The 15,961-nt window shown below is 42.3% G+C and overlaps 1 pseudogene; it reads left to right on the top strand.

The window, feature by feature from the left end:
* The first annotated feature begins 201 nt into the window (after nucleotides 1–201).
* On the top strand, nucleotides 202–2,915 carry LOC129476689 (heat shock transcription factor, Y-linked-like; annotated as a pseudogene).
* The last annotated feature ends 13,046 nt before the right edge of the window (nucleotides 2,916–15,961 follow it).

Genomic DNA, 15,961 nt, shown 5'->3' with positions numbered 1-15,961 from the left:
ATCTTAGTAGAGACAGGACTTTTAACATACAGGTTCTGCACTGCATCAGTTTCCAATCCAACAGGCCAAACTGACAGAGCTTTTAAAATCTTTTTTTTGTTGTTGTTGTTTTTGCATTGTCCAATTACCAGGCCCTACACTCCTGGCACCAATATAGTAAGAGTGTATGTGTAACAGAGAAAATCACTTTTATTTCAGGGATTGAGGACATTATTTATTTATTTCCTTATTTACTTAAAAGATTCTGCAGGAATGAGATTTTGGAGATCACACTATGTAAGTAATAAGTCCACATTTTATTTTTACTGGATACATTTCTGGGAAGAATTGTCCCATAAAGAAATGAGGAATGAAAATGAAAATGAAGAAATTTTCATTTCTCATACTTGGCTGAATTTTTTACATTTGTTGCTAGGAGACCAAAGTCCTCTTGTGATATCATTGCTACTCAGGTTGGGAAACATCGTGATGATGGTCTAGATTACTTTACCTGCCTAGGCCTTCTGAAGAAGCATTTGAAGCTGCAGTCTTGAAAACCATGCAGGCTGGAAGAGTAGCTAAAGAAATGTTTATCTGAGATGACACGTTTCCTCAGAAACTAAAGATGTTTCTCCCAAAGATGAATTAACTGGTTCAGAAGCCTCCGCTAGGTCTCCATTTTGTGAACACACATTCCCTGGGACTCAGACTTAAGGTCAACGACTGAAGAAAATGCTTTTCCGGTGTTGTCACAAGGATCCTTGATAAAAAGGCCACATTACACAGTTTGTGTCTCTGAGTCAGATAAAGATAATGATTTTCTTTCTCTGACCTTTCTCAGGAAACTTTGGAAAATAGTTGAAAGTGACCAATTCAAGTCTATTTTGTGGGATGAGAATGGAACTTGCAGAGTGATTAATGAAGAACTCTTCAAGAAAGAAATTTACAGAATATTGGAAACTGACAGTATGAAAAGCTTAGTTCGACAGCTCAACCTCTATGTATTTGGTAAAATTTGACAGAATTTTCAAACATCTGCTTCTCTGGCCAACTTTCTGGCAGATGAAAAACAAGTCTCTGTTTTAAGCAAAGTATTCAAAATATTTCAGTTACCACAGGTAGAGTATATATATGATTATATTTTATACATCAGTAAACATGCTAATATATGCAGTAAGACCAAATTTCAAAAATTATGTCAAATATTAAGGTTAAGATTATTTAATTTTTTGAAAACATTGAGGGCAGCTTGAGCATTAAACTTTCAGTGTCTTACATTGAACTCCAAATAAAGATACCAAAGCCACTAGTGAAATGTTACTGTCAATATATAACATGTTTTCACTTGAGGCTTTACTAATTGAATGCTTTTTTTCCCAAAAAGCGCATTCTTTTTTTTTTTTTGAGACAGAGTCTCGCTCTGTATCCCAGGCTGGAGTGCAGTGGCGCGATCTCGGCTCACTGCAAGCTCCGCCTCCTGGGTTCACGCCATTCTCCTGCCTCAGCCTCTCCGAGTAGCTGGGACTACAGGCGCCCGCCACCGCGCCCAGCAAAATTTTTTTTTTTCTTTTTTTTTTTTGAGACGAAGTCTTGCTCTGTCGCCCAGACTGGAGTGCAGTGGCGCGATCTCCGCGATCTTGGCTCACTGCAAGCTCCGCCGCCCGGGTTCACTCCATTCTCCTGCCTCAGCTTCCGGAGTAGCTGGGACTACAAGCAACCGCCACCGCGCCTGGCTAATTTTTGTGTATTTTTAGTAGCGACAGGGTTTCACTGTGTTAGCCAGGATGGTCTCCATCTCCCGACCTCGTGATCCTCCCTCCTTGGCCTCCCAAAGTGCTGGGATTACAGGCGTGAGCCACCACGCCCAGCCCTTTTTTTTTTTTTTTTTTGTATTTTTAGTAGAGACGGGGCTCTACCGTGTTAGCCAGGATGGGCTCGATCTCCTGACCTCGTGATCCACCCGCCTCAGCCTCCCAAAGTGCTGGGATTACAGGCGTGAGCCACCACTCTCGGCCGCGCATTCTTAAAAATAATCAACGATGTGCATGCATTCGTTGATGACATTAACTTTGTGTAATAATACAGAAATCTGAGACTTTATATGTTAGATTTGTGATAGTCGCTTGTCTCTTGGTTAAAAACGGCACTAAATCAACTTCTCCTTTGGTTTTAGTTACAGTTCTCATAATCCAAATTTCAAACGTGACTGTCCCCAACTTTCAGTAAGAATGAAGAGTTGGGATTAAAAATCCTTCTCCTATATCTACTTTATTTGCTGAAGATTTCAACAAGCACTTTAGAGGAGGGGGTAACATGGATAATCATAATTCTGGCTTAGCTGCTGAAACTACTGAAGAAAGTTCATTTCCAACCTCTACAAATTTAAATATGCCTCTAACAAGGAAGTATTGTGTCAGCCAGAGAATTGCTAGTTCAACCGACCCAATCGGAAGCAGTTTTCCTCCTCCATCTTCAACTTCAGTTGGATCATCAGACCAAATTGCCACAGATCAACATGCTATTTTAAATCAGTTGACCAATATTCATATGTACTCTCATAGCACCTACATGCAAACAAATGGACACATTGTGAATTTTGTTACAACCACAGCTTCTCAATACCACATCATACCTCCCTTACAGAATAGCTTTTTGGGGCTGACAGTGGAACAATCTACTTTTCCAACCAGACATTTTGAGGTATCAGTCAATGAGGCTCCTTATCCTAACCTGCCACCATCAGGCAACCAGTGGTTCCAAATGCCTATGACATTTGATACATTGGCTGCCTGTCTTTCGAGGCCATCTCATCAACCATCTTCACTGGACAAACATCACCCTAATTACTACTGATCTTCCACCAAAGGGGTAACAGATTATGCAGGAAAACAGGGACTAAAATTTACATTGATAAAAGATTTTAAAATTCCTGCAATTCTCTTATTAAACAATAAAATTACATGTTTACTTTTACGGTTGCTTTTCCATTATTTCTAAAAACAAAGTTAAGATTTCAGAAAATGGTGCTTTATTTCAGTGGTGGGCTATTATACCATTTTTACAACATATGTGGACTTTTTGATCATTCGACAGGAAGTTTGACATGCCCCTTTTTAAGTTTATTTGTTCTCTAAAGAGGAAAAAATAATAGAGTGCTTTAGTCCATTTGCTGCTGCAGCAACAGAATACCATTGACTGGGTAATTTGTTAAAAATGTCATCAGATCAGAGTGCACTGGAGTGATCTCAGCTCACTGCATCCTCCACCTCTGGGTTCAAGTGATTCTCATGCCTCAGTCTCCCGAGTAGCTAGGGTTACAGATTTGCAGCACCATGCTGAGCTAATTTTTGTATTTTTATTAAAGATGGGGTTTCGCCATGTTGGCCAGGCTCTCCTGGCCTTAGATGATCCACTCGCCTTTGCCTTCCAATGTGCTGGGATAACAGCCATGAACCACCACATCTAGACTCTAATGCACACTTTCATCACATTGTTTTCATGCTCCATCCAAACTCAGATTTAATTTCTTTTTTTAATTTTATTTATTTTTTTAATTAATTTTTTTTGCACACAAAAACAATAAACATTTTCTAAAAATACATACAAACAAAAAGATGCGTATCAAACATATTAGGAAGGTTGCACATGGGAAGTCGGGGAATAGAAATGGGGGGTGGGAGTTAAAATAAATGAGAGAGGGACTTTATATGGATCAGTGATAATAACTCAATCCTCTATTTGACAAAGAAGAGGGAGAAGGAAGAGGAAGAAAAAGAAAGTGGGATAAAGGATCAGAAAGGGAGGAAAATCGAAAAAATTAGAGTATGACTCCAGGGTAGACCTGTTTTGTTGTCACTGAGTTGGTTGGTTGGTTTGTCTGTTGTATTTTTCATATTTCGCCAAGTTGGCCAGACTGGTCTCGAACTCCTAGCCCGAAGTGATCAACCCGCCTCGCCCCCCAGAGTGCCGGGACCACAGGCGTGAGCCACCACGTCCAGCCCCCACATTGCTTCTGGCCTCCGTGGTAGACCTCCCAGACGGAGCGGCCAGGCAGAGACGCTCCTCACTTCTTCCCAGACGATAGGTGGCCGGGCAGACGCGCTCCTCACTTCCCAGACGGTGGGTGGTCGGGCAGAGGCACTCCTCACTTCCCAGACGGTGGGTGGCCAGGCAGAGGCACTCCTCACTTCCCAGACGGGGCGGCCAGGCAGAGGTGCTCCTCACTTCCCAGACGATGGGTGGCCGGGCAGAGGCGCTCCTCACTTCCCAGACGGGGCGGCCGGGCAGAGGCGCTCCTCACTTCCCAGACGATGGGTGGCCGGGCAGAGGCGCTCCTCACTTCCCAGACGATGGGTGGTCGGGCAGAGGCGCTCCTCACTTCCCAGACGGGGCGGCCGGGCAGAGGCGCTCCTCACTTCCCAGACGGGGCGGCGGCCAGGCAGGGGCTGCAATCCCAGCACCCTGGTAGGCCAAGGCAGGCGGCTGGGAGGCGGAGGCTGCCGCGAGGCCAGACCACGCCACCACACTCCAGCCCGGGTAGCACCGAGCACCGGGTGAGCGAGACTCCGTCTGCAGTCCCAGTACCTCGGGAGGCTGAGGCGGGCAGAGCACTCGGCGTCAGGAGCTGGCGACCAGCGTGGCCAAGATGGTGAACGCGTGCCTGCAGCCAAAGTAGAAAAAGCAGGCAGCGGTGGGCCGGCAGTCCCAGGCAGTCCGCGGCGCGGGCAGCAGGGAGCCGAGTGGATTGCAGCCTGGGCCACAGAGAGAGAAAGAAGAAAGAAAGAAAGAGAGAAAGAGAGAAAGAGAGAAAGGAAAGAAAGAGAGAGAGAGGGAGGGAGGGAGGGAGGGAGGGGAAAGGAAAAGAAAAGAGAAAGAAAGAAAGAGAGATTTAATTTCTTATGTTGGCATTTAATACCTTCTAGATTTTGAGCCCAGGTCCTCAGGATGGCTGAGTAAATCACTTCAAGATCTGACATTTGTCTGCCTTTCAGCTTCATGTCTGTTTCACTACTGTTTATCCAGAGCAAGATTCAAAAAACCACTTTCAGCCATGCCCTTTCCCATCTTGTACCTTTTGCCCCATTTCTTTCCTGGAGATAAAAGGCCTCCCCTCCCTCTTTGCCTACTTAAGACTCCTCCAGCACAGACATCACTCCTTCCAAGAGATGTTTCTTATCACATTAATTTTCTTGTCTATCTGTCTTGGACACTCAGCAGTGACCTAACACAGTGACAGATAGATAGATAGGTAGATAGATAGATAGATAGATAGATAGATAGATAGATAGATAGATAGATGTTTATACATATACGTGTGTGTGAATCAGTAAATATTGACTATGGACTCAATCCCATTAAAATCTACTTTCATTGTCAAAAACAAACATTCATGGTGTTCAGGCATTACTTTTTCTCTTTGCTCTTCACCACACCCTTTCTTTAAGGGGTAGGCCAAAGCAGTGTTGACTAGAGTTGGAACAATTTTGACTTAATGAAAGTAGTGTCACTGGTTATCAATTCAACTATCACGCTTTCTTTTTAGCTTCCAGTTATCTGACCACTATGCAAATCTGCGCACCTTCGGCAATACCACCATAAAGCCTTCATTCCTTTTATCTCATTGAAATGTGTTGATTTTCCTTTGCCTCTTCTAAAATTTATTTTCTATCTTCTGCTTTGACTGGCAGGTCCTTGCCTGAAAGAACTAGCTGCATACTTACCACGCCTTTCTTTATTTGCAGCAGAGATTCCCAGTTGTTGTGCTGAAATGGATTACACTGGGGATTTCAGCTATGTAACTTTTTGGAAGCAGCAGAGTGGATTTTGTATACTATAAAACTGCTGGTGTCACAAGCTAAAGCCTGACAAGATTCATCACTCAGCTTTCTGGAAAAGCTGAAGTTGGGATGGTGTATTGATTTGTACAGCCAGATTTCTCAGGCTAGAAACTTACTGCTGCCATTTGACCATATGCATATATTTTCAAATTGTGCCTAAGTAGGAAAAGTTTGGAATGAATAATCCATGATCTATATAGGGAATCCTGATTCCTTATGCTGGAATACCATGACACAAAACAATGGTCATTTCACCTATGTCCACATGCTATTAAAATATAATACCACTTTTTAATTTCCTTTTCTTTTCTTTTTTCTTTGAGATGGAGTCGCATTCTGTTGCCCAGGCTGAAGTATAGTGGCACAACTCCGCTCACTGAAACCACTGCCTCCCGGGTTCAAGCGATTCTACTGCCTCAGCCTCCTGAATAGCTGGAACTACACATACAAACTAAAAAGCCCGGCTAATTTTTGTATTTTTAGAGATAGGGTTTCACCATGTTGGCCAGGCTGTTCTTGAACTCCGGACCTTAGGTGATCCACCCATATCAGCCTCCCAAAATGCTGGGATTACAGGGATGTAATCCCATGCCCTGCCCACTTTTTATTTTCAAACTGTATTTTCATAGGGTAGTGTGGTAAACATGACTAAATGTTGAAGATGATTTTTTTTTTTTTTACAAAAAAAAGTCTGATGCCTAAAAGGATGAAAAGTGAACAGACTAACTTGGGTAAATACCAGGGGAACAAAGAAAAAAGAAAATTAAATTTTAGAAGAAGCAGGAGAAAGTAATGAGAGGATGGAAAAGGACAGGTTAAATGTGGAATACAATATTGTAAGGTTAAGGCAAGTGTCACACAAACAACGACGACAACAACAAAACAAATGCAGGGAAGGAGAGATGAGGGGAAAGGAGGAAGGAGTAAACAAATGCAAAAAATAGTGGTCAACATGATTAGAACATGTGTCCCCACCCTCTGCAAACTGTTTATGTTCTGAGCAGTTTAACTTAGAAAGTATCTTAGCTTCCTCTAAGACTCAAAGACACTGTACCTCCTTTTTTTTTTTTTTGAGATAGAGTCTTGCTCTGTCGCCCAGGCTGGAGTGCAGTGGCATGATCTCTGCTCACTGCAAGCTCCACCTCCCACGCCATTCTCCTGCCTCAGCCTCCCAAGTACCTGCGACTACAGGTGCCTGGCACCACGCCCGGCTAATTTTTTGTATTTTTAGTAGAGACAGGGTTTCACTGTGCTAATGAGGATGGTCTTGATATCCTGACCTCGTGATCCACCCGCCTTGGCATCCCAAAGTCCTAGGATTACAGGCGTGAGCCACCATGCCTGGCCTTTTTTGAAATGGAGTCTTGCCCTGTCATCCAGGCTGGAGTTCAGTGGTGTGATCTTGGCTCACTGCAACCTCCAGCTCCCAGGTTCGAGTGATTCTCATGCCTCAGCTTCCCGAGTAGCCAGGATTACAGGCCTGCACCACCATGGGGATTATAGACCTGGACCAAATGGCCAGCTAATTTTTTTGTGTGTGTATTTTTAGTAGAGATAGGGTTTCACCATGTTAACCAGGCTGGTCTCAAACTTCTGACCTTAGTGATCCACCTCCTTGGCCTCCCAAAGTGCTGGGATTACAGCCGTGACCCACTGTGCCCAACTGACACTGTGCCTTGTAAAGTATTCTGTCTCTAGGTTAAATTCGTTGAAAGTTGTACGGACCAGCCCCACAGGGTCGGTGGGTTTTCTCCCCATGTGTGGAGATGAGAGAGCGTGGAAATAAAGACACAAGACAAAGAGATAAAGGAAAAGACCGTGCGGGACCACTACCGCCAAGACGCAGAGACCAGTAGTGGCCCCAAATGCCAGCCTGCGCTGATATTTATTGGATACAAGAAAAAGGGGCAGGGTAAGGAGTGTGAGCCATCTCCAACGATAGGTAAGGTCACGTGGGTCACATGTCCACTGGACAGGGGGCCCTTCCCTTTCTGGCAGCCGAGGCAGAGAGAGAGAGGAGAGACAGACAGCTTATGCTATTATTTCTGCTTATCAGAGACTTTTAGTACTTTCACTAATTTGCTACTGCTATCTAAAAGACAGGGCCAGGTGTACAGGATGGAACATGAAGGCGGACTAGGAGCGTGACCACTGAAGCACAGCATCACAGGGAGACGGTTAGGCCTCCGAATAACTGCGGGTAGGCCTGACTGATGTCAGGCACTCCACAAGAGGTGGAGGAGCAGAGTCTTCTCTAAACTCCCCCAGGGAAAGGGAGACTCCCTTTCCCAGTCTGCTGAGTAGCAGGTGTTTTTCCTTGACACTGATGCTACTACCACTAGACCATGGTCTGCTTGGCAACAGGTGTCTTCCCAGACGCTGGCATTACCACCAGACCAAGGAGCCCTCTGATGACCCTGTCCGGGCATAACAGAAGGCTCACACTCTTGTCTTCTGGTCACTTCTCGCTATGTCCCCTCAGCTCCTATCTCTGTATGGCCTGGTTTTTCCTAGGTTATGATTATAGAGTGAGGATTATTATTATATTGGAATAAAGAATAATTGCTACAAACTAATGATTAATGATATTCATATATAATCATATCTATGATCTATATCTAGTATAACTATTCTTATTTTATATATCTTATTATACTGGAACAGCTCACGCCCTTGGTCTCTTGCCTCGGCACCTGGGTGGCTTGCCGCCCACAGAAAGTGTTTTAACAGCAAAAATTGGTTTGAATTTTCTGCCCAAAAGGAACAGTACAAACGTTCTGCAACTTCAGTCATCACTTAAGTAATAAAATAGGTGCAGCAAATGTACTTTTCCATCATCCCATGAATACAATTAATATCCCTGGGTATTATATCTAAAACAAGCATAAGACTTTGAAAATTGGAACAAAGAGGTAAACTGCTGAGGGAACTTAAGACCCAGCAAATGGTAAGAAGGATGAGTTCCCTGGATTTTGTTTTGGCTTCATGTTATCACATACTTGGTCCTGAAGGAACTGGTACCCAAAAATGTAAAGAGGCACAGACAAAAATGTTCTCACAAGCCCACCTTCTCTAGCCACAGGGCTAGGAAAAAGACATCTTACTAAGACAAAAAGCTTTTATACAATAGCCACCCTACTTTAGCCAAACAATACACACAAAACAAGGCAAAACAAAAAACCTACCCAGGCCAACAAAGTCCCAGTGCGAACATCCATTGTATAGGCAGTAATGAAGCATCCCAACCCTCTGCTGGAGTGGAATCAGAGAAGACAGAGTAGAGAGCTAGAGTTTTCATGTGGTAACAAGACATCCTTCCCTAGGAGGTGTGAGTAAGGCCTTGTGTGACGCTGGAAACTGCATATTCATTTATCAGTAAAGAGGAGCCCTACCTTGGGTGTCAAAGGAAATGAGGAATGGAATTTGGAATTGTGCCTCTACTAGACAAGCACACCCTTTCCTCTATTAGGGTGGTATTAGATAAAGCCAGCTAAAAATGAACATCATGGTAAGGTCAAGAGTCTTCTAACAGTCCCATAAATGTTCAAGTTTCAAATAAAAATCACTCATAAAAATCAAGCAATAGGAAGGCCTCCACCTCAATGAAACATGATAAATGTCAATACAGAAATGTCAGTGTTATCAGGAATATCTGAGAAAGATTCCTAAACTGCCATCATAAAAATAATTAAATGAAGAATTATGAACATGCTTAAAACTAATGAACAAGTATAAAGCATAAAAATTACGGGTTTCAGCAAAGGAAACTAAAAACTCTACTATAACAAAAATTATAGTAACACAGTCTGAGATCATCATAAATGTATGTAGAGAAAATACATAAGACAAGCATAAAAAGGGAAATAATAAAGGGACTAATGGGAGGTAAGGTAAAATGATGTCAGTAGACTGTGACAAATTATGTTTATAGAATGTAATACACAGAAAGACAACCAAAAAAGGCATATCTTTATATCTCTTCAGGTATACTAAAAAAGATAACAAATACATCAAAATCAATGTCTCAAATCTCTTCAAATAACCCACACAAAGGACAAAAAATAAAACTTGGGAGAAAAAACAAAACCAGCAGACAGAAAATGAACAGCTATTGTGGCATGACAGTTCTCCCCGACAGTCATACACACAGGCCTGTGCAACACCCTATTTACAGACAAATTTCCATGGCAATGCCTTAACATTAAGCAGAGTTAAACCTACAGAAATCAGTGCCCAGACATCAAAGCTATAAATGAAACATACGGTCATTAGGAGGCTTGCATGGCAAGATAACAGAGACAGCCTTACATTCCTAGTGCCAGGATCTGTTTCTGGTCAACAAAACTTGAGACGAGTCAAGGTAACACAGGCAGCTATTTGAATGGATTCACTGGAGTGTCTAAGGCAGCTCTCCAGATCAAGCTCTAAAGGACATAAGATACAAATAATCACTGATGTACCACAGTAGACAGCCCTTGAAGGCACTGGGGCCCTTTGAATCAGACTTAGCAAGCCTTTTTTTTTTTTTTTTGGCTTCTGACCTAGTTGAAACAAAATTTAGTTGCCAATAGACTTAGGCAAAAGCTATACTGCATGTAGGCACATAAGCCCAACCTATATAACCACCAAAAAATTGTAACACTTTGAGTTGGTCTCCTGGAATTATCTCGTCTTCTCCCTGTATCTAGTTACAGCAATAAATTCCCTTCTTATGTAGTTTGTCTGCTTCTAGTTATTAGGCCATGAGAAAATGCAGCCAGACCTGGCTTGGTTCCAAGAAAACTATGAACATATCAAAAATTAACACTTAATCGTTTAAATGCACCAACTAAAACGTGGAGATTAGCAGTGTAGATTTAACAACATGCCCCACATATTTACTATCTACAAGAAACTCATTTTCATACAAAAGTACAGACAGGCTGAAAAGTTCAAAAGTGAAAAGCAGAACAGGATTGGATAGATATATTACCAGATAAAGTAGACTAGAGACGATAAAATTATCAGCGATGTAAAGGATATTATATAATGCTAAATAAAACAACCTAGAAGAAACAGCAATCTGAACTGTCCATGCAGCAAGAAACAGAACTGAAAACATGTCAAGCAAAACCTAAAAAATATAGAAGAAAAAGACAAATCTCTTACAGTTTGAAAGGCAACATCCTTTATCAATTCACAGGACAACTAGAAAGAAAATCAACAAAAAAGAGACCTCTCAGTAACACCCATCAACCAAAACAATCTAATGAACATTTATGGAACACTCTGCTAAATGCAAAATACACATTATTTTCAAGGTTCCTGCGCCATCAAACAAAACTCAACAAATAAAAGACAATTACAATAATCCAGTGTGTTCCCAAACCACAACAGAACTAAAGTAGAAATCAGTAAGAAAATGATAACAGGAAAATCTCCATACACTGGGAAGATCATCCTTGGGTCACGCAAGAATCCTTCAATAATCAGACGATTAAAAGTGTGAAGAAACAATAAAATAATACATTGAGCTGGATAAATTTGAAAATACATTTCAGATCAGATGAAGGTAAAAGGAGGAGTGCTGACAGGTAAAATTATGGCATTAAATTGAAACATGTGAAAAGAGAATACATCTCAATAATGTACACTTCCATTTTAATAACTTGTATAGAGAAGGGCAAAAATAATCCAAAGTGAGCAAAAGGAAAAAAAAATAAAGTATACAAATCTATCAAATAGAAAAGAGAAACAATAGATAAAAATCAATGAAACAGGCCAGACATGGTGGGTCACCACCTGTAATCGTAGCACTTTGGGAGGTCAACGCAAGCAGATTACTTGAGATCAGGAGTTCAAGGCTAGCCTGGTCAACGTGGTGAAACCCCATCTCTACTAAAAATAAATACAAAAATTAGCCAGGTTTGAGGCAGGCGCCTGTAATCCCAGCTACTCGGGAGACTGAGGCAGGAGAATCACTTGAACCTGGGATGCGGAGGTTGCAGTGAGCCAAGAATGTGCCACTGCACTCCAGCCTGGGCAACACAGTGAGACTTCATCTTAAAAAAAAAAAAAAAAAAAGCCAGTGAAACACAGAATGGTTCTGTGTAAAGATTGATAAAATTGACCAACCTCTTTCTAGTAAGACTGACAAAGAATAAATAAATATCATGACCAGGATAAAACAGGGTATTCTGTTTTACAGACCCTATACACCTTACACACACATACATACATACACAATGTGGGAATACTATAAATAATTATACACACATAAATTTGAATCTTTGACAAAATGGACAAATTTCTCAGAAAACACACAGATGCCAGGCATGGTGGATCACCCTTGTAACCTCAACACTTTGGGAGGCTGAAGCAGGAGGACTGCTTGAGCCCAGTTCAAAACCAGCCTGGGCAAAATGGTAAGACACCATCTCTACAGATAACTTTAAAAAAAAAATTACCATGGTGTTGGGAGCAAGCCCCCCAAAATCTGGCCATAAACTGGCCCCAAGACTGGCCATAAACAAAATTTCTGCAGCACTGTAACATGTTCATAATGGCCCTTAATGCCCAAGCTGGAAGGTTGTGGGTTTACAGGAATGAGGGCAAAGAACACCTGGCCCGCCCAAGGCGGAAAACCGCTGAAAGGCATTCTTAAGCCACAAACAACAGCATGAGCGATCTGTGTCTTAAGGGCGTGTTCCTGCTGCAGCTAACTAACACAACCTATTCCCTTAATTCGGCCCATCCCTTCGTTTCCCTTAAGGGACACTTTTAGTTAACTTAACAGATATGGAAACAATGCTAATGCCTGCTTTGCTGTTAATAAATATGTGGCTAAATCTCTGTTCCGGGCACTCAGCTCGAAAGGCTAAGACCCCTGATTTCCCACTTCACACCTCTATATTTCTGTGTGTGTGTCTTTAATTCCTCTAGCGCCCACTGGGTTTGGGTCTCCCCGACCGAGCTGGTCTTGGCACCCTAGCATGGTGGTGTGTGGCTGTGGTCCCAGCTACTTGGGAGACTGAGGCAGGAAGCTCACCTGAGCTCAGGAGTTTGAGGCTATTGAGAGCCATGATTGTGCCACCACACTCCAGACTGAATGACAGACTGAGACTGTGTCTCAAAACAAAACAAAAACCAACAACAGACACAGCACTTCCACCCATCGATATAGATACTTTAAATTATCCCATAACTACTCACAGAATTAAATGTATAAAATGCTGAGACTCCTAAAAAAAAAAACTCAAAAGATACCATCTAAAGAAATAACATCAATTCTACCTAATCCTATGAAAAATATAAGATAATCTACCATATGCCTTTAAGAACATAATTCTACATAATCTCTGAGAAAACAAGAGTTACAGCAAACACATTCCTAAGAGAGAATTCCATAGCAATGAACATGTACATCAAAAGACGAGGAAGGCTGGGTGCAGTGGCTCACACCTGAGTACCACAGGTAAGTGTTATGTTCTTGGGCAACATATCAATTAGAACCTGTTTTGAGTTTAGCTTTCTTTCCTCTAAACCACTTCAGTGATACTCTTTCATGTTGCTCAATGTTTTAGAAGTGCTTTCCTTTTTATTGCTTGTGTGGTTTGTTTATGCCATATCATATCCTTTAAACCACCTCTCCTGATTTTCTTGCATACACTGTTAGATCTGCCTGATTGTATTCAGAACATATCCATATATGTAACTACACGGATACACACTAATTCTTCACAAGTGACATTGTGCACTGGTAGGTGTATGGTATTTGGTTGACTTTTCTTACTAGAAAAGGAACTATTGAAGATGGTCAATTTCTAGGAGTTTCCAATGCCTGTTTCAACACAGCCATCCCTAAAATCAAGGTCCTGGGACTCTGTCCAGGAATACATAAAAAGTCACAATTATTTTCACATGCAAACATTATGTGCCCTTTTCACCATGCTGATGTTTGCACTGAAGGTGCAAAGGCACTGGCGGTTGAGACTCCTGGCTTCCTACCACAAAAGGATCAAGGCAGTAGCACCAAACAGAAGTCATTTGGAATTTTCAAGATCATGCAAGCTCCCCTAAAAGTCAATAGTGCCAGGCATGCTGGCTCATACCTGTAACCCCAAAAGTAAATAGCGCCGGGCGTGGTAGCTCTCGCCTGTAATCCTAGCACTTTGGCAGGCCAAGGTGGGCAGATCATGAGGTCGGTAGATTGAAACAATCCTGGCTGACACGGTGAAACCCCATCTCTACTAAAAATACAAAAAATTAGCAGGCGTGGTGGCGGGTGCCTGTAGTCCCAACTACTCAGAGGCTGAGGCAAGAGAATGGCGTGAACCCGGGAGGCAGAGCTTGCAGTGAGCTGAGAGCGCCACTGCACTCCAGCCTGGGCAACAGAGTGAGACTCTGTCTCAAAAAACAAAAATTAAACAAAAAAGTAAATTGCAAAGTTTCACTCGGAAAATGCCATGTGAAGGCTAGTTATGCTGCCACAAGCCAAGGAACTACCAGAACTATGAGAGGCCTAAAACAGATGCCTCCTATCCACTGAGGGAGCCTGGTGCTGTCAAGACCTTGATATTGGACTTTTGGCACTCAGTATTAGGAGACAACTAATTTCTGTATTTATTTTTGAAATGTTGTCTTGCTCTGTTGCTCAGGCTAGAACACAGTGGCATGATCTCAGCTCACTGCAACCTTTCCCTCACAGGTTAAAGCGATTTTCCTGCCTCAGCCTCCCAAGTAGCTGGGATTACAGGTGCCTGCCACCATGCCTGGCTCCATTTTTTGATTTTTAATAGAGATGGAGTTTCACCATGTTGACCAGACTGGTCTCGAACTCCTGACCTCATGACACACCCACCTTGGCCTCCCAAAGTGCTGGGATGACAGGCGTTCACAGAGCCGGGACTTCATTTGTCTTACCCATTTTGTGGCTCAGCAAACTAATACAAACGGGAAGCATGCATCTACCCCTTTTTTATAGAGGAAATCTATCAACATGCCATTAACTTGCATTCTTGGTCAACTCTTTATTCTGACTCACAAATGTCAATGCTCAGAGAGGCTTGTGGACTGCCTAAAGAGGTCTCTATCCCAGTTCCATTTTATTTATTCAGAGTTGTCACTGACACAACCTTGCTTAGGTTTTTTGCTTTCTAAATCAATTTCCCATACCTGAGCTCAAGCTTTAATGTTTTCTATCTGTTCTGTTCAGTGCATGTCAAACAGTATGTACTCAAAAAATGTGTCTCAAGAATAGAGATGAGAAAGTAATATTTAATTCAGGAATAGATTTTTTCCTATGGTCAAGTATTGTTGACACTGATGGTGCTCATTCCTTTCTTATTCCGCTTTCCCTCCCTTCTTCCATCTGTCTCTTAGGGCTGGGATTAAGTATTTGGACTTGCTGCCATGAAAAGTCATGGGCCTGAGTTATTTGCCTTCGCATGAGTGTGTTTTTGTTACCAGTTTCTCAGTAGCCGATAGAAGGTGAGTTCTTAGTCCTGCTCTGCCACCCCTCCCGGTAGGAAAGGGAGCTGGGAGGAAAATTAGACCTTCAAAGCCTGAGCACAAAGGCCTGAGGGCTCGATCTCTGACAGAAAAAGGCTGTCAGGTCCTGGGCCTCTGTAGGGCAAAGAGTAGGACCAATGTGCAGACACATACTTAAGAGTTTAAGATATCAAACAATGAAGGAGTGGTATTTTGTGAGGGCAAAACTTGCTGCCTTTGAGCCCCAGGGCAAACCTGAAAGAGACTCGGAAACAAAGTCGTGGATTCACAGTGTAGCTCTTTGAGCTCACCAGCTAGTTAAAATACAGGAAGACCAAACTCAAATAATAGGCACTGGATGGAGGAGGATAGGTCAGATAAGTATTTCTGGGATAAAATCCTCCAACAGAGGAGTGACAGTGGCAATGGATAGGAAGAAATTTACCCAGCTGGCAATGTTTGGTGGCTGATTAGTTTACTTACATATGATTTAAAATTCACCCACTTACAGAAAGGATTTGAGGGAGATGATGACATGAAGGTGAGGAATAAGGTAACAATAACCCTAGGTTCTCAAGCATTATGAGGAAAGGGATGTCCTTACATCCTGTCCTTACATCAGGGAGGAAGGGATGGTAAGAGAAAACATTTTTGAGCAACATATTCAGTTTTGGATT

The sequence above is a fragment of the Symphalangus syndactylus genome, chromosome Y, assembly GCF_028878055.3.
Source record: "Symphalangus syndactylus isolate Jambi chromosome Y, NHGRI_mSymSyn1-v2.1_pri, whole genome shotgun sequence".
NCBI lineage: Eukaryota > Metazoa > Chordata > Mammalia > Primates > Hylobatidae > Symphalangus > Symphalangus syndactylus.
The sequence above is the reverse complement of the archived record's forward strand: the minus strand, read 5'-3'. Positions and strand labels throughout refer to the sequence as shown.